The sequence below is a fragment of the Pecten maximus genome, chromosome 18 (genome assembly GCF_902652985.1).
Source record: "Pecten maximus chromosome 18, xPecMax1.1, whole genome shotgun sequence".
In the NCBI taxonomy this organism is placed as follows: domain Eukaryota; kingdom Metazoa; phylum Mollusca; class Bivalvia; order Pectinida; family Pectinidae; genus Pecten; species Pecten maximus.
The window spans coordinates 5956579-5976547 of NC_047032.1; the positions used below are offsets into that span (position 1 = coordinate 5956579).

The 19969-nt window shown below is 39.2% G+C and overlaps 1 protein-coding gene across 1 annotated transcript in view; it reads right to left on the minus strand.

Moving 5' to 3' along the window:
* The window catches only part of LOC117316092 (zinc finger protein 717-like), a 66296-nt gene that overhangs the window by 27966 nt on the left and 18361 nt on the right, over positions 1 to 19969 (minus strand). The window contains exon 2 of the mRNA XM_033870583.1: positions 8316 to 8351. The gene's annotated coding sequence lies outside the window, so the exon portion shown is untranslated. The remainder of the gene's footprint in view (positions 1 to 8315; positions 8352 to 19969) is intronic.

Sequence of the window (19969 nt, forward strand, 5' to 3'; positions counted from 1 at the left end):
ACACAATATGTCTAATTTCTGTTATTCTAATTTATCAAATTGCATATAACATTGGTATGATGTAGTCATTATCAAACAATTAAATAGACACTACAGATTGTGTGTTTCCATATTCCCACAACTCAATGTCCCCACCTCACCACTCAATGTCCCCACAACTCCATGTCCCCATCTCACCACTCAATGTCCCCACCCCACCACTCCATGTCCCAATCCCACCCCTCCATGTCCCCACCTCATCACTCCATGTCCCCACACCCCACCACTCCATGTCCCAATCCCACCCCCCCATGTCCCCACCCCCCCATGTCCCCACCCCTCCATGTCTCCACCCCTCCATGTCCCCACCCCTCCATGTCCCCACCCCTCCATGTCTCCACCCCACCACTCCATGTCCCCACCCCACCATTCCATGTCCCCACCCCACCATTCCATGTCCCCACCCCACCATTCCATGTCCCCACCCCACCATTCCATGTCCCCACCCCACCATTCCATGTCCCCACCCCACCATTCCATGTCTCCACCCCACCCCTCCATGTCCCCACCCCTCAATGTCCCAATCCCACCATGTCCCCACCCCTCCATGTCTCCACCCCACCATTCCATGTCTCCACCCCACCATTCCATGTCTCCAACCCCCCATGTCCCAACCCCTCAATGTCCCCACCACTCCATGTCCCCATCTCACCACTCAATGTCCCCACCCCAAAACTCCATGTCCCAATCCCACCCCTCCATGTCTCAATCCCACCCCTCCATGTCCCCACCTCATCACTCCATGTCCCCACACCCCACCACTCCATGTCCCAATCCCCCCCCCCATGTCCCAACCCCTCAATGTCCCCACCTCTCCATGTCCCAACCCCTCAATGTCCCCACCCCTCCATGTCCTCACCACTCCATGTCCCCACCCCACCCTACCCCTCAATGTCCCCACCCCTCAATGTCCCCACCACTCCATGTCCCCACCACTCCATGTCCTTACCCCATCCCTCTAAGTCCCCACCCCACCCCACCCTACCCCTCAATGTCCCCACCCCTCCATGTCCTCACCCCATCCCTCTAAGTCCCCACCCCACCCCACCCTACCCCTCAATGTCCCCACCCCTCAATGTCCTCACCACTCCATGTCCTCACCCCATCCCTCTAAGTCCCCACCCCACCCCACCCTATCCCTCAATGTCCCCAACCCTCAATGCCCCCCACCCCTCAATGTCCCCACCCCTCCATGTCCTCACCACTCCATGTCCTCACCCCATCCCTCTAAGTCCCCATCAGACCAGATATAGTTATTTTAATTCAGATCTTTTAGTGTCAATAATGTACTATGATATATACATTACAATAAATACATACTTATTAGACATTCATGCCTTCCATTTAGTAACGTGTTACTAAGCATATCAAGTCAAACTATCAATTTCAATGAATCCATAATGTAATTTGGAGTGTTGTCATACTAAAGAAGTTTTAAGCATTTCAAAAGCCCAAACCAGAAAGCTTATTAACAGTTGATCATAAATTGGTTTAATTAGACTCGTTATTCAGCTTTTAGAGACCTTTCACACCTGTACTTTACATAAACTTTATACACTACCTGCCACCAATACATCAAAGTTGTCAAAATGTTGTGATGTATATGTACTAGGGGTAATATCTACATGTGATGCTACTGGGCTGCATATTAAACAGGCACAAATGGCCTGCGGCAACTGTCAATTTTTTAGGTGTATCATTTTACAGGTTATTCACAGATGACAAAATAACACAGAAAATATGTTTTCACAAGAAATATATATTTAATGGAGCAACTGTAAAACTTTTCTCTTCGTTAATGAACATTTTAATGGTGTTGAAAGGTTTTTATTGAGTATCTATGTGTTAAATGTTGAAATCTCTATCCACTAACTGGAGATAAAAATCTAAACCTCATCAAAATACTGATGACACTTCTTACTCTTAATATGGCAAAAACTTAGCATAATACTGGTGTTCAATGTAGGAGATTTCTCCATATTTATGAATTGACTACATCTGTCTTGAGAGACCATGTTACTAGGGACTACATCTCTGTCATGAGAGACCATGTTACTAGGGACTACATCTGTCTTGAGAGACCATGTAACTAGGGACTACATCTCTGTCATGAAAGACCATGTTACTAGGGACTACATCTCTGTCATGAGAGACCATGTTACTAGGGACTACATCTCTGTCTTGAGAGACCATGTTACTAGGGACTACATCTCTGTCTTGAGAGACCATGTTACTAGGGGCTACATCTGTCATGAGAGACCATTTAACTAGGGACTACATCTGTCTTGAGAGACTTGGTGAAGGGACCACATGTCTTAGGACACTGAAATCAGTTTTGAAACTCTCAACGTAATGTAGTCAAATATTTCTAAAGTTTTATACAGGAATGAGATTTCAAGAGATAGGAGATATGACTACCCTAAAACACCTTTCTGATGACGTCTGTACATTATTTGGTTCGATAGACAGGTATATAGGTGTGTACAATGTAAGTTATGCATGGTTTAACCTACCATAACACCTTGTTTTCAGTGCACGAAGCCATCAATTATCTAGCAGGACAGTTTCTGTATGTATAATTCATGTGCAGTCTATTTAAATGCAGGAATGACCTAGATAGTTATAGCTCCAACATAATTTATTCATAATCCAGTACAGCCCACCGGGTGATTATGTATGCAACTCTGCATAAAAATATATCATAAAATTCTCAAACTCGTGAGATTAATGTACGACTGTTTTACAATGTATTAATTTCTATTGGTACGTATCACTAACCTACATACGTAAATATTCCTCAGGTATGAAGCTTAAAATATAACACTTAATTAGTATATATGAGCTGTGGCCTGGTACTGAAGAGAAGAGGAATCTAACACTAAACTATATTTCAAATACCTTTACATACATTTGAATTTTGTCTTTAAACCTATTTAAGACTGTGCATATATTTAGATCAGATGTACTTGATTAATAAATATTCAGATTTATCCCATTCTATCTATCTGTGTTTCCCCCACACCAAGTATTATCAGCTTCGATCATACCCAACAATGATGAACAGAATTCGACATCCTTCAGGCAATGTTGTTTAACACACAGTAAATGTAAAACATACAACGTTAATGAAAATAAATCTAATACCACACCAGTCCCATGAAACATCAATAAGCAATTCAGATCTGGCCGATTGATAGAAATTTAAAGGTATTTCCACACGAGATTGCACTTGTTGAAATTCCAAGCCTTTTTACCAAAAGCACATTGGGCCTGTCAAGTATGTAGAGTCATAATGATAAAGTATTCATGTGTCATATACTCTATACACAATCACAGAATGTATACTTCCAAACTAATTTATATATATATATATATAACCCATGAATATATTGTGTATATGTATATATACATAACTCTGTATACCCTTGTTCATGCAACAATGAATATTAACTTACCAATTCTCCTATAAGCTTTCAGCTAAAACATTGGTACATATATCCTCGGTACGTAAAATTATAGTCATGTTGATAGATCCATGTACATTCAGGTGTAAAAACCAGTGCCAAGCAAACACTGAATGGACCTGCATGGCATTGATGTCATTTTTGCACCAAAGGTAACGAGTACAATTAAACTAGATCAATAAAATTGTACCTGCATGTACACACAATATATAAACTCCACTGGTATCTCGGTCACATGGTCAATTTTATAAATCTGGTTAAACATCTTAAAAATGTACCTTTAGGACCGAGTAGGTCTTCAAACGATCATTCCTCTCGACATGTTCTACCAATGGATATACATGTATATAATACTACTGAAGTACAACTGGGGCACTCAGGTGTAAAATGACCACTAGGTAAATTCAGGCTGCATTTCCAATACCTGCACTAATTAGAGAACGACCCTGCAGAGTGGACATAGGTGGACAATAGCTTGACCAGCCCTAAGCTCTGGGAGCTGTTACTCAATAGGCCAATACAATTGTGTCAACCCAAATATATACAAAAGAGCCAATTTAGCCTATACAATAACATATCTGCAGAAAGCAGGGACCACCCCAGGTACATTTTGTACATAGCTATTGTGTATACAAAGGACGGACTGGATTGGCATTTTTCAGATCAGAAGCTTAAAATTCCCATGCTACTTTAGAACCTGTACATGTACAGCAAATAGTACACCTATAGGTGTATACAGGTAGATAACGAGTTTTCCTGTACAGGTACACTCTATGCGTATTTGTGCGTGTCAGGTTGTGTGTAGCATTTTATAAAGGGAATTGAACTTCTTATACTCAGTGGTGCCCACGTCCAACGACCCTTCGGATAAATTTAAAACCTACACAGAAAAAACGTGACACCTGTGTACACATGTACATTTACCGTAAAAGTAAAATCTGAACAAAGAATTCCCTTCACACGTAATGTAAAAGGAAATACCTGCTTCACAAAAGTAGGTAAGGAGTTTACACAACCCATAGTCCTTATTCTATACCCAAAGTTCAGATCGGACTTATGCACACGGACATCATGTCACATGCATTATTTATAATTTCAAGCTACCTACGTAAATGATGTATATATATCTTTGTATTACCCTCCATTTTAGTTCCCTATCACCCATCTGTCATTGACACATGACCTATTTTCAGTTAATGACATCATAAACTGCATCAGTTATAGGTGACAACACCTCTACATTGCTAATCCTGTGCTGCATATTAACTATTAGTACATAAGCTTTCACCGTTAAATCAAATCTCAACGTTTCCTGTTACAGACAGGACATATTATATATGTACAATGAAATATGTTTAAAATTCTCACTTTGCCCGCCCCTGATTAATCAATTAAGTGCTGGTGTATAAATAGGACTCCCTAACCTTCTGCATGCATTAACACCACAAAAGTCGATTGCATGATCATCCTATAAATAGCCGATTTACAATTTAATCCCACTTGTTGCCTATGTATATTCAGGACTCTCTAAAAGACATTGTAAAAAATGACAAAAAAAAAGTGACAGAAAAAACAGATTCATTGTCTTTAAATATATAATTATGTCCATGTAATTTTTTTCATCAAAGTTGTTTTTCAAAAAAATATTAGCAAATATTATTTAAAAGGTTAAGTCATAAAACTATAAACCAAAATATTTAAAACGATATATATATGCAAATAAGATATTAACAAGTTCTCTGCCATATCACTCCTGAACTTACCCCAAGGGAAGCCATACATACACTTTGACATAAGAGGATGGGCTAAAATTGAAGAATATAGAAATAGGTGCCATTTGTACTGAACTGCAATAGATTAAGGTGGGCTTATTACCAGACATGGGTATATTACTGGATAAATACAGTGTATGTTGTGACTCAACACCATCTACCATTGATGTACACATACACATGTAAAGTGTGCCCTAGCTGTCCTATAGTTTTGATATCCCAGTGAATGATCAGCATGCATACGAAATGAGGGGCAAGTCGGTTACGACTCATTACCCTCTCGGTACCTGTGAAACCTGCCGACCACAAAAATATATACGGACTGTATATCATATCTCGTAAATTGCACCACTGCTCCCTGGCAAGTCAGCTTGTCACTGATTTACGTCCAACAGAGGACGGAAATGTTAGCTGTGATATGCCTTTGAAAGTTTCAGAATAATTTTAAAATCTATAATTACTTTTGTCAGATCAAAAAGTTTTGTATGCATTTGCAATATGATTCATGATATCAAACAATCTTTAAACCAAATTATTAAAATTGAACTTTTGAAATATTCTCAATTCTAGAATATTAAAATCTGGCACTTTATTCTAATTTTAGTTTTTTTCTCCATATTTTCAAATGTAGGAGTTTCTTATTGATCAGACAGATTTAATAACAAGCCTGGTTTTTTTCAGATTGATTTGACACCTGTAGAACATATGGACATAACTTCAGTATCTATAATTTGTAATCCGTGTTTTAGAATCTAGCTGTTGATGAATTCTTTGCCCTCCAGAATGAGGACAGTAACCTTTCCCTGCAGTCAACCAATCAGATCTGCTGTCACAGATCTTAATGCAGGGGTCAATGACACAATTTATTCTATTGGTCACAATTCATGACAATGACATGATGATAGGAATTCATATCAGATTCACAAAGAAAACAACTAATTTGGATGTGAATGTCTACTATGACTTTCTACTAGTCTTCCTTCAATTTTCACTATGAGTGATGTCTATTTTTAAAAAATACATTTTTATCAGGTTTCATCTTACTTATTCAGATTGCCACTAGCAAGTGTTGAAGTATATTGTATTATCTTTTCCCTTTACCCCACCTGTTCGAATTATATCCAAATACAGATTAAATGCTCATTCGTTGAATATTGAAACTTGTAGATACAGTGGTATCCCTAGACCCCAAAGGCTTTGTACTTTGTGTGATAATCATGAAGTTGAGGATGAAGTCTATTTTATTTTGTTATGTCCAAAGTATTTGGATTTAAGGGTGAAGTATTTAAAACCATATTTTTATCGCCGTCCATCTGTTTTCAAAATGACTGAATTGTTCTGTAGTACCAATGTAAAAACTTCAAGAAATTTTGGAAAATATTTAATTCAGGCAACGGCCAAAAGGAAGTCACTGTTACTTAGTTAATAAGTATTTATATACTTGATTAATAGTTAATTAATTAGTAATTGCACAACAGTATTTTCTTTATCAGAACCTTCTAGAGAAAATATGTCTAGGAATATAATTTCAAGCATGTGATTGTCTTTTTATGTCTTAAAAATTCGTGTAGTTTAAAATTGCAATTGTAATATTGTAATTGTATGATATACACTTTTTGTGATGGCAAAAAATATTAACACATGCTTTATTGAAATGTATAATACTTTGTGTTACATTGGCTGTGTTCTCCGCCGTCTTGCACAAATGTAAAATGTTATCATATGTATGTATATTGTGATCCTATATGCTATTTGCATACGGAATAAAAATAATTGAATTGAAATTGACACATTTACCTGAGCTCCCTTCATCTAAATTAAAGTCCAATCATGAAAGTTAGGAGTAATTAAATAAATTAATTAAATCAATTAGGTTAAATTACTAGGAAGGAAAACGAAGAATGAATTCAGGATCAGACCTAGAGAAAGAAAACAACTTTTCCTCTGGGATATACCAACGTATATAACAGTATTGTTTTCCCCCATTTTATGTACTGTTCAACTGTCTGGAGTAAACCTAGCAACAAAATGTACATAGATATGGTCTTAAAATTACAGAAAAGAGCAGCCAGGATATTATTAAATGTTAGAGATATTCTTACTCCCTCCAAATCCCTCTTTGAAAAATTAAAATGGATGCCAATTGCAGACTTTTACGATTTTAGAAAAATGGTTTTGTGTTACAAAATTTTACATTGTGAATCACCAGGTATTTTAACAAACATGTTTTCTTATGTAAAAAATGTGAATGGCAGAAACACTAGATCTTCTATATCAAACAAATTGTATGTTCCAACAGCCAGAACAAACTATTTCAAACGTTCATTTGTATATACATGTTCAATTTTATGGAACGAAGCTAATGATACTATTAGAGACTCAGTTAGTATTGGGATTTTTAAAACTAGATACCTGCAGCTTTACTTCTCAAAATCTTAGCTATATATATATATACTGCAATATTTTATAAATTACTTCAACTAGTCTAGTTTTAATTTCTAAATATTTCTTTTGTGATTATTAATAGAATATATAGTTATATCTGTGATTCATCCCTTACACTGATATTTTAGTATAGTAATATTCAATCTTCTAAATTTAATTTTAGATCACCTACTTCATTGTACCATTTTAATTCACACTATATTAGTGTATATTCTGTCAATTTTTACCTTTTGCTATATTAGCATTGTATGTATATTCGACTCCTTGTGCTTTAATAATGTCCTTCAGCAACACTTGTGTGATATACAAGCGTTCATTTATAAATCATATTTAAGCTGTGATGATAATTATATATTTATTACATTGTTATATTATATCGTTATTTTAAATTATGCCATGCTTGTGTAAATATATTTGATGCAGGGCCATGTTGTAAACTAGACATTGTCTAAATATGTTACCCTGGTTAAATAAAAGATATTATTATTATTATTATTATAACTAAAGATTGTTTTTTTTTCATTGATCCTAACACCAAATTATGTAGATGATGTACTGGTATCTGCAGGGCATGTCATTAAATGTAAAAACTTACGGAGTAGAACTGAAATTCCTCCAATGACTGACGCAGCTGTGAAAAAAAAAAAAAAAATTATGATAAGAAAATATTGAAATATGTACAACAATGCATTAATTCAATATTCTAGTATGATTACTGAATACATCTGTATTTACAATAATAACAATAAATACAAAATAGTTCAAAATGACATTAAAAAAACGTTTGTCTACTCAACCTCTTTAATCAGAATGAGGTCGTTTGGAATGTGTATACGTATCAGACCTTATTCAAATAAGTAGCATCCACCCTCCATACCTTGACCCCCCCCCCCCCCCCCCCCCAAGTAGCATCCACCCTCAGCCCTTGACAACCCCCCATCCCCTCCAACTGGCCCCTGGCCACCAAAAAACTCCCCATCCCGGGGCCATCCACCCTTATCAAATCAATCCCTATCACCGAGACATTAAAGCTACCCCATTCTGTTGCCATCAGGCTAAAATCGTCATTTGGGAACCACCTATTAAAACGTGCGTATTTTTTTTTCCATCAGTTTCCTCAAGGTAAACATGCTGTGTAAATTTCAGCTAACAGCAAGCTTCACAGCCAGGGCCATCTGTAATGTGACCCGTAAATGGCTGTTATGTAATGAATATCTAACACATACTCCACACAAAGTGTGTATGAAGTGCACCAAGTTTATCGGTCAAATGTTCACCTTGATACACTGATCTACACCCACTAACCTGTAATACACATACACACAGACAGCTGTATATAGACGTTTTATAGCGCAGTAAAATGTGCACGCTTATAACAACTTACATATACACTGTATACTTCAGCAAGATTTCCTATTAAAGCTGACTCTGTTTATCATACAATCAACACAAGATACATGTCATAAATAACTTTTTAAAATTATTGTTAGAAACAACTTCTCAAGGTAAACGCATGAATTAAAAAAATACCTTACATTGTTTTGTTTTCACTGCCATATAAATCTTATTAAGGAGTATTGACGACTGTTTTTCCCCCCCAACTCATTATTACCCTTCCTATAATAATTACCCTCTAATTTTTAACATTCAAAAAAGTCATTTCTTGTGCAGTATTCAGATTCATAAGTTTTTCTTTTACACATTGTAAAAGTCATATCACTGAAAAAATTGAAAACCCAAGTTTTTATGTGGAAACATAGCTACCCTATGCATTTTAACAGAATTTTTACTGTCATCATGCGAGAGATGTTCTTTCTATCGATCACTTTGAATAAATCAAGATTAAGCAATTGATGCAAAAGAAATGACAGGTAGATCTTTAGGTAACTAAAAATCTGTTCAATATTTCACAGAATTTCACCTGAAAGTGAACCCCTAAACATGTTATAAATCCAACAAAATTATTTTTGAAAATGTGTGACATTTTAATCTTGCATAATGATGTCACATTTGACCCAGTAACTCATATAATAATGATTTAAATATACCTATTACTTATACCAGACTAATATAGACATTCAGTATGTTTGATTGAAATCCTATTCTATCTTCATTTTCTTAAACTAGACATGTCAGAGCGATCATGATATATATGATTAAAATGGTTATTCTTGGTATTAAGGTTAAAGATGACCTCAAGGGCATATATTTTTTTAACAGAGTTACTGATTGAGCATGAATAAAACATACCGACATTACATCGCATCATTACACAATGTTCTATTTCATTTAACTTTCATCAATGAGCATATTTCCTCAAGACTTCCACCTACTTCAAACCTCTGTATTCTCAGTTGAAAAGAGTTTAAGTGAGAGAGAGAAAATATAATTTCATAGAATAGTCATTTGAGTGTGTCCAAAGACTGCAATGGAGTTCATCGACTTGTCACAGGTACAATAAACATGAGCGAAAATGATAGCCATCAAATTGTTGGGCATCTTATTTGCATAAATTTGCATGTATTTGCATGCATGTTTAAAATATTGCATACAAGTGTATATTACTGTTTCCCGCTGTCATTTCATTCCGTAATATTATATAGAGAGGCTACTAACTACATGCCAATGGTAGATAGGAATAAGAAAAGCAGCCATGTTTGCCTTAATGATGTAGATAAGAACAAGAGGCCCATGGGGCCTGTATCGCTCACCTGGTTGGATTTGACCAAATGTCAAAATAATGTTCATGTTCAATTTGTTAATACATATACAAAAATGTACTCTCTGAAAGACCATATGGATTATTTTTACACCATAATGGTGTTTAAAGAAACTAAGTCCCTTAGGGTGGGGAAAACCCTTTGGCCTATTTTTACATAAGAATTGTGTTTATCCCTTAATGCCCAGCCATACTATACATAGTTATTGGATTGAGGGTCACAGTAACCATTTATGCAAAATCTGTTCCCCCATCACCATGGATGTTTCTGACCAAATTGGGTTCAAATCCATTTAAAACTCAAATCTCTATTTCCCCTATTTGGCCCCTCCCTTCAGGCCCCTTGGGGGTCAGAGTCAATATTTATATAAACTCTCTTTTCCCCTTCCCCTAAGGATATTCCAGACCAAATTTGGTTCAAATCCATTCATAACTTTATGAAAAATAGCGATTTAAAGGATATATATATAAACCCCTATTTCCCTATTTGGCCCCGCCCCTCAGGCCCCTGAGGGTACAGAGTAAAAATTTATCCAAACTCGGTTCCCCTTCTCCCAAGGATGTTCTTGACAAAATTTGGTTAAAATCCATTTAAAACTTTATGGCAAATTGCAATTTAAAGACTAATCTCTATTTCCCCTATTTGGCCCCGCCCCTCAGGCCCCTCAATATTTATACAAACTCTTTCCCCCCTTCCTCTCTGGATGTTCCTGACCAAATTTAGTTAAAATCCATTCGTAACTTAATAATTAATAGCGATTTAAAGGATTAACCCCTATTTTCCCTATCGGAACCCCACTTCCTCAAGTCCCCTGGGGATTCAGAGTAAAAATTTATACCAACTCGGTTCCCCTTCTCCATGAATATTCCTGACCATATTTGGTTAAAATCCATTTAAAACTTTATGACTAGTAGCAATTAAAAAGACTAATCTCTATTCCCCTACTTGGCCTCGCCCCTTAGGCCCCTAGGGGGTACAGAGTAAAAAATTCATATAAACTCTGTTCCCCCTCCCCTCAAGGGATGTTCCTGACCAATTTGGTGAAAAGCTATTCAATACTTTAGGACTAGTAGGCGATTTAAAGGAGTAACCCTATTTCCCCTATTTGGCCCCGCCCCTCAGGCCCCTGGGGTTGAGAATAAGATTTAAACAAACTCTGTTCCTCTTCCCCCAAGGATGTTCCTGACCAAATTTGGTTCAAATTCATTAACAACTTTATGACTAGTAGCGATTTAAAGGAGTAACCCTATTTCCCCTATTTGGCCCCGCCCCGCAGGCCCCTGGGGGTTCAGAGTAAAATGTAACAAACTCTGTTTCCTTCTGCCAAGAATGTTACTGACCAATTGGGTTCAAATTCATTCATAACTTATGACTAGTAGCGATTTAAAGGGAGTAACCTCTATTGACCCTATTTGGCCCCGCCCCTCAGGCCCCTGGGGGTTCAGAGTAAAAATTTATACAAACCCTGTTCACCTTCTGCCAGGATGTGCCTGACCAAATTTGGTTCAATTCATTCATAACTTTATGACTAGTAGCGATTTAAAGGAGTAACCCTATTTCCCCTATTTGGCCCCCGCCCCTCAGGCCCCTGGGGGTTCAGAGTAAAAATTTATACAAACTCTGTTCCCCTTCCCCCAAGGATGTTCCTGACCAAATTTGGTTCAAATTCATTCATAACTTTATGACTAGTAGCGATTTAAAGGAGTAACCCTATTTCCCCTATTTGGCCCCGCCCCTCAGGTCCCTGGGGGTTCAGAGTAAACATTTAAACAAACTCTGTTCCCCTTCTGCCAAGGATGTTCCTGACCAAATTTGGTTCAAATTCTTTCATAACTTTATGACTAGTAGCGATTTAAAGGAGTAACCCTATTTCCCCTATTTGGCCCCACCCCTCAGGCCCCTGGGGGTTCAGAGTAAAAATGTATACAAACTCTGTTCCCTTTCTGCCAAGGATGTTACTGACCAAATTTGGTTCAAATTCTTTCATAACTTTATGACTAGTAGCGATTTAAAGGAGTAACCCTATTTCCCCTATTTGGCCCCGCCCCTCAGGTCCCTGGGGGTTCAGAGTAAAAATTTATACAAACTCTGTTCACCTTCTGCCAAGGATGTTACTGACCAAATTTGGTTCAAATTCATTCATAACTTTATGACTAGTAGCGATTTAAAGGATTAACCCTATTTCCCCTATTTGGCCCCGCCCCTCAGGTCCCTGGGGGTTCAGAGTAAAAATTTATACAAACTCTGTTCACCTTCTGCCAAGGATGTTCCTGACCAAATTTGGTTCAAATTCATTCATAACTTTATGACTAGTAGCGATTTAAAGGATTAACCCTATTTCCCCTATTTGGCCCCGCCCCTCAGGCCCCTGGGGGTTCAGAGTAAAAATGTATACAAACTCTGTTCCCCTTCCCCCAAGGATGTTACTGACCAAATTTGGTTCAAATTCTTTCATAACTTTATGACTAGTAGCGATTTAAAGGAGTAACCCTATTTCCCCTATTTGGCCCCGCCCCTCAGGTCCCTGGGGGTTCAGAGTAAAAATTTATACAAACTCTGTTCACCTTCTGCCAAGGATGTTACTGACCAAATTTGGTTCAAATTCATTCATAACTTTATGACTAGTAGCGATTTAAAGGATTAACCCTATTTCCCCTATTTGGCCCCGCCCCTCAGGTCCCTGGGGGTTCAGAGTAAAAATGTATACAAACTCTGTTCACCTTCTGCCAAGGATGTTCCTGACCAAATTTGGTTCAAATTCATTCATAACTTTATGACTAGTAGCGATTTAAAGGATTAACCCTATTTCCCCTATTTGGCCCCGCCCCTCAGGTCCCTGGGGGTTCAGAGTAAAAATGTATACAAACTCTGTTCCCCTTCCCCCAAGGATGTTCCTGACCAAATTTTGTGAAAATCCCTTCAATACTTTAGGACTAGTAGCAATTTAAAGAAAAGTTGACGGACGACGGACGACGGACACCGGACGACGGACGCCGGACGACGGACGCTGCACCATGGCATAAGCTCACCGGCCCTTCGGGCCAGGTGAGCTAAAAATGGTCATGTTTTCCTCAATGGTAAATAGGAATAAGAAAAATGGCCATATCTTCCGCAATAGTCGAGAGGAATAAGAAAAACGGCCATATTTCCGCAATTAATGGTCGAGAGGATCGAATAAGAAAAACTGCTATATCTTCCTCAATGGAAGAGAGGAATAAGAAAAATGGCCATATCTTCCTCAATGGTAAATAGGAATAAGAAAAATGGTGATATCTTCCTCAATGTAGAAAGGAATAAGCAAGCAAAGCAACCATGTTTTCCTCAATGGTAAATATAGGATTAAGAAAAAATGTCTATGTTGTCACTGGTTGTATGAAAGGATTAAAAACATGGTCAAGTTTTCTTTATCAGGAAAAGAATTAAAAGTGGCAATATTTTCCCAGTTTTGGAGAGGATAAGAAAAGCGGCCATGTTTTGCAGAGTTGTGAAGAGGCGCCATGTGAGAGTCCCTAACTGGTATGCAGTGCCTTGGCAGAGTCTAACACTAACCCTGTTACACACAGACTAAAATCAATAAAGAGACCCTCTTCACCAGTATGTATAACTCCATGGCTTATAGGTAAACAATCTCGAAATCAATTTTAGCTCCAAGTGGTGGGCCACCAAAGACATGTAAGTATACTAAGGATGAATAATGAAATAGTTTGAATTCTACAAAAAAAAGTGTGTGTGTGCTGGGGAGTGGGGGTGGGGGTGGGGGTGTAGGTGGTGATAAATTTGCTAGCAGAAAATAATACAAGAATACTATTTTACAACTGTTTTGTATTTTGCCAAATGATAGAAACCAGTGTTGAATCATGATTAACTTCAATGGAATGTTCACCGGGAATCATCTTAATGGTAAAAGTGGAGATTGGAGATATATTTGGATTTTCCCCTCTTCTGGGCCCCTATTTACCAGAGTGCAGATGCTGAAATGGTTGTATGCAGTAAGTCAGCATTATAAACTCTATACCTATAATATCAGCTGGATGAGGCTTCCAAGCCTGACCCACTTATCCCCATCACACACACGCAAGCTCAATCTTGGCCAAAACACATATTATGACCATAAAAAATGGCTGCAGATATCTTGATACATTGCCCTAGAGCTACAATCCTCTACTGGAATTCCGTCACACCAATTGGTGGAAACAGACTCAATTTCTTGTTAAACTTTGTTAAACAAATAATTACAAAATGCATAAAAAATTAATAAAAAAATATTGCCATAGAAGCAGAATAACTTATCAAATATTTCATATTTTTCCCCTTAATTATTTCCAGTACACAATTTTCTATTGAAGCATTAAATAATCTAATGTTTGAAATTGAAATTTTATTCTAAATTACAAAATTTGATTGAATTATAAACAAAATTTCAATCAATGAATATGCTATCTTACTGAACAATGTTAATAGCCAATTAATTGGAACACAATACTTTGAATATCAAAATGTCTTCGTAATCTGAGTTTTCTAATCGAGTCACAGCTAGCTCTTTTGTGCAGCATTCAGGTAGCATACACCCTTAATGTTTTCTATTCTTTTAGATTTTAATCGTTTGGCCATAATATGAGATAATGTTGAATTGAATAAAACATTTATCAACACTGTAACATAAAACTTATGTCATCATGTGACCGCGTAACTAACAAGATTATCGTAACCCAGATAATCACTGGATTTACTCCAGATTTACTCCAGATTTACTCCCATACAAAATGGAAGACTTCTAAGTCTTTACTTAATCTTCAAAATCCCATAGAAAATGGAAGACTTCTAAGTCTTTACTTAATCTTCAAAGAACTTTTTTGATCTTCAAAATACTTCCTCGTTTCCTTTCTAAATTTCAGAAGTTAAATCGTGACAACTCCCATATGATGTGGTTTTTCATCCCCTTGAAGTACCCCATAGGCTACAATTATTTTAATCGACAGGAGGCCGAGTAGCTTCAAACATAGTTAATGAAATCAAGACATCATACATATCATTTGAAATGAGAATGCCAAAAACTAAATGTTGCCTCCCTCTTTAGTATAGAAACAAGGATTATTATATATACGAGGTTGGGAGGGGGAACGGATGGTAGAAAGAGGGGGCTAGTGATTTCATTTACAAATGCAGTGATTTCATTTATAACTGCAGCTGTATAATTGACCTTGACCTTCCCATAGGGGTAATAAATATGTTTATGTTTTTCAGAAAGTCAGAATAAAATTTGACAGCCTTTGTCCTTTACTATACAACTATGATACAACATTGATGGATACTGGAGATGGGTGATGTTATGATCAAAAGCTACACTAAATAAGGGATGGAAGCTGAAGGGCATGAGAAAAGATGAGGGCTAATCAAAATAGAGGGGTTCAGCTAACATAGAGGGGTTCAGCTAACATAAAGGGGTTCAGCTAACATAGAGGGGTTCAGCTAACATAGAGGGGTTCAGCTAACATAGAGGGGTTCAGCTAACATAGAGGGGTTCATCTAACAGATAGGTTCAGCTAACATAGAGAGGTTCAGCTAACATAGATAGGTTCAGCTAACATAGAGGGGTTCAGCTAACATAGATAGGTTCAGCTAACATAGAGGGGCTCAGCTAACATAAAGGGGTTCAGCTAACATATTAGAGGGGTTCAACTAAACATAGAGAGGTTCAGCTATTATAGAGGGGGTTCAACTTCCATCGAAGGGTTGAGCTTCCATAGAGAGGTTGAGCTAACATAGAGGGGTTCAGCTAACATAGAGAGGTTCAGCTAACATAGAGGGGTTAAGCTAACATAGAGAGGTTCAGCTAACATAGAGAGGTTCAGCTAACATAGAGGGGTTTAGCTAACATAGATAGGTTCAGCTAACATAGAGGGGTTCAGCTAACATAGATAGGTTCAGCTAACATAGAGGGGTTCAGCTAACATAGATAGGTTCAGCTAACATAAAGGGGTTCAGCTAACATAGAGGGGTTTAGCTAACATAGAGGGGTTCAGCTAACATAGAGGGGTTCTGTTAACATAGAGGGGTTCAGCTAACATAGAGGGGTTTAGCTAACATAGAGGGGTTCAGCTAACATAGAGGGGTTCTGTTAACATAGAGGGGTTGGTTGATTCATCAGATATGGTACATACAATATTTTCAATATTTAACATATAGTATAGAACCACCTGTAGAAAACTCTGCCATCCTTAGGGGTTTCTCTGATCAAATGGTACAAGAATTCTGTTATCTGGCACAAACATGGAAATGTTGTGTAGCTGTTATTTCAATGTTTAAAATCTGCCTGTCTCTAGGGACATACTCATATTGATTTCAAAGTTCTGCTGGAGGATTTGTACCACTTACAACTTAAGACCAGTCCAGTCGATGCAGGGAGTACACTCTTTTGTAACTGAATAATACATTTTGTTATACACAGTCAATTGCACCCAGGCTATTTATATAATCCAAGAAAACAAAAGTGTCCTTCGCAATGGGGGAAATGAAGTCATCCTTTCTCAAATTAATTTTTGAAAATTTCATAAACATGCTCCTATGATAAAGTTATTTTCAATCATAATAATTGCGTTCTGAAAAACGAGAGGGAAAAAAAACCCATCAGAAGGCAATGTAGTTTAAATCCATAGCTGTCTCCATAAAGCCCAAGTGTTATCAATTTCAGTCTTTGTGAAAATTTCTAATATTTTAAGAATACAATTGATCTTGAGAACACAATGCTGAGATTTTCATTGTCTGCTGTATATATATCCAGCCATAGTAGAACTGCAGCTTGCACACTTCAGGGCCAACAAGAATGATAAATATTAGTTGATATATAAAACTGGTTTTGAAATTGTTGCTAAATAAAGTTTACATAATAAAAAATACTTTTTCTTTGCTCTGCAATAAGCTCACCCTCCATACATATATTTTTTCTTTTGTAATTTTAGAAAATTTTATAGCAGATTCTAGCATAAAAGGAATTAGGCAACAGGCATAGCTTATACCAGCTAGCCCTCTCCCCATGGGCCTGTTACAGGGTAAGTACGGTGTAAACTACAGCAGGAACAATGAACCTCTAGCTAGCCCTCTCCCCATGGGTAGCCCTCTCCCATGGATAGCCCTCTCCCTCTCCCCATGGGTAGCCCTCTCCCTCTCCCCATCGATAGCCCTCTCCCTCTCCCCATCGATAGCCCTCTCCCTCTCCCCATGGGTAGCCCTCTCCCATGGGTAGCCCTCTCCCTCTCCCCATGGGTAGCCCTCTCCCTCTCCCCATGGGTAGCCCTCTCCCCATCGATAGCCCTCTCCCTCTCCCCATGGGTAGCCCTCTCCCTCTCCCCATGGGTAGCCCTCTCCCCATCGATAGCCCTCTCCCTCTCCCCATGGGTAGCCCTCTCCCTCTCCCCATGGGTAGCCCTCTCCCTCTCCCCATGGGTAGCCCTTTCCCCATGAGTAGCCCTCTCCCCGTGGGTAGCCCTCTCCTCATGGGTAGCCCTCTCCCTCTCCCCATGGGTAGCCCTCTCCCTCTCCCATGGGTAGCCCTTTCCCTCTCCCCATCGATAGCCCTCTCCCTCTCCCCATGAGTAGCCCTCTCCCCATGGGTAGCCCTCTCCCTCTCCCCATGGGTAGCCCTTTCCCCATGAGTAGCCCTCTCCCCGTGGGTAGCCCTCTCCCTATGAGTAGCCCTCTCCCCATGAGTAGCCCTCTCCCCGTGGGTAGCCCTCTCCCCATGGGTAAGCCCTCTCCCCATGGGCCTGTAAGGGGTAAGTACAGTGTAAACTACAGCAGGAACAATGAACCTCTAGTCTGTGTGCAGCTCATGACAAAACCTTGTTCATACCAAACAATTAATTACAATTTACAAAAGCAATCAGGCCACCAAATTTTGTTAAACTTTATTTAAACAATGACAATACCAATCAATCTACTCGGCAAGCTCAAAATTAAAGCTACTATTTAAAGCATTCTCGATGTCCGCAACAAGAGGTTGTAAGATTGAGCCGTTCGGTTCACAAAATAATCATGTGCAAAGATTGTAATCAATTTCACAATAAACGTAATTGATCAAGATTCAAGGTCTCCTTGAACATAAAGCCTTGCTTCAACCCCGAACACTGACATTGATTATTGCATGGACAACTAAAATGTATGCATTTTCACTCTGATGGAGTAAAATCAATTCTCGGGCGTACACAATGTATGTGTGAGTTGTTAATATTAACTTACTACACACTGTTGTAAATGAACGGCAGTCCTTTAAAGCTTACACCAACACATGTCAAGGCTGCATCTTGATGCGTGACATTTTTATTGCGCACACCAAGTGAGATTCTGGGGAATTTCTATCAGAGAAATTCAACTCGAACATACATGCTTTCAATTTCAAAATGATAACACAGTCGAAATTCTAGTCTCATTTGCATGTTTGTTTTTTATCTTTTAAATTTTTAAATAAATCTTATTTATTTACTTTATAGGGGCTGAAGTTGAGGTAGGGATATAGGGGTTGGGGGTAAGGTAGATTAGGGGTTGGGGGTGAGGTAGAGTATAGGTTGGAGGTGAGGTAGAGTAGGGGTTGGGGGTGAGTTATTAGGAGTTGGGGGTGAGGTAGTGTAGGGGTTGGGGGTGAGGTAGTGTAGGGGTTGGGGGTGAGGTAGATTAGGGGTTGGGGTGGGTAGGTAGATATTGGGGTGAGGTAGTGTAGGGGTTGGGGTGGGTAGTGTAGGGGTTGGGGTGGTGTGATGGTTTGGGTGTTAGGGGTTGGGGGTGAGGTAGTGTCGGGGTTGGGGGGTTGAGGTGGGAGTGGGTGGGGAGGTAGTGTGGGTGTTGGGGGTTGGGGGTGGTTAGTGTTAGGGGTTGGGGGTGTAGGGTTTGTTGTAGGGGTTGGGGGTGAGGTAGATTAGGGGTTGGGGGTGAGGTAGATTAGGGGTTGGGGGTGAGGTAGAGTAGGGTTGGAGGTGAGGTAGTGTAGGGGGTTGGAGTAGGGGTATAGGGGGTTGGGTAGAGTTGGGGTTGGGGGTGAGGTAGATTAGGGGTTGGGGGCAAGGTAGTGTAGGGGTTGGGGGTGAGGTAAAGTAGGGGTTGGGGTGAGGTAGAGTAGGGGTTGGGGTTGAGGAGTAGGGGTTGGGGGTGAGGTAGTGTAGGGGTTGGGGGGTGAGGTAGAGTAGGGGTTGGGGGTGAGGTAAAGTAGGGGTTGGGGGGTAGGGGTATAGGGGCTAGGGTTGACTAGAGTAGGGGCTGAGGTAGAGGTAGAGTAGGGGTTGGGGATGAGGTAGATTAGGGGTTGGGGGTGAGGTAGTGTAGGGGTTGGGGTAGGGATATAGGGGTTTGGGTAGAGTAGTAGGGGTTAGGGGTGAGGTAGAGTAGGGGTTGGGGTGAGGTAGAGTAGGGGTTGGGGATGAGGTAGATTAGGGGTTGGGGGTGAGGTAGTGTAGGGGTGGGGTAGGGATATAGGGGTTTGGGTAGAGTAGTAGGGGTTAGGGTTGAGGTAGAGTAGGGGTTGGGGTGAGGTAGAGAAGGG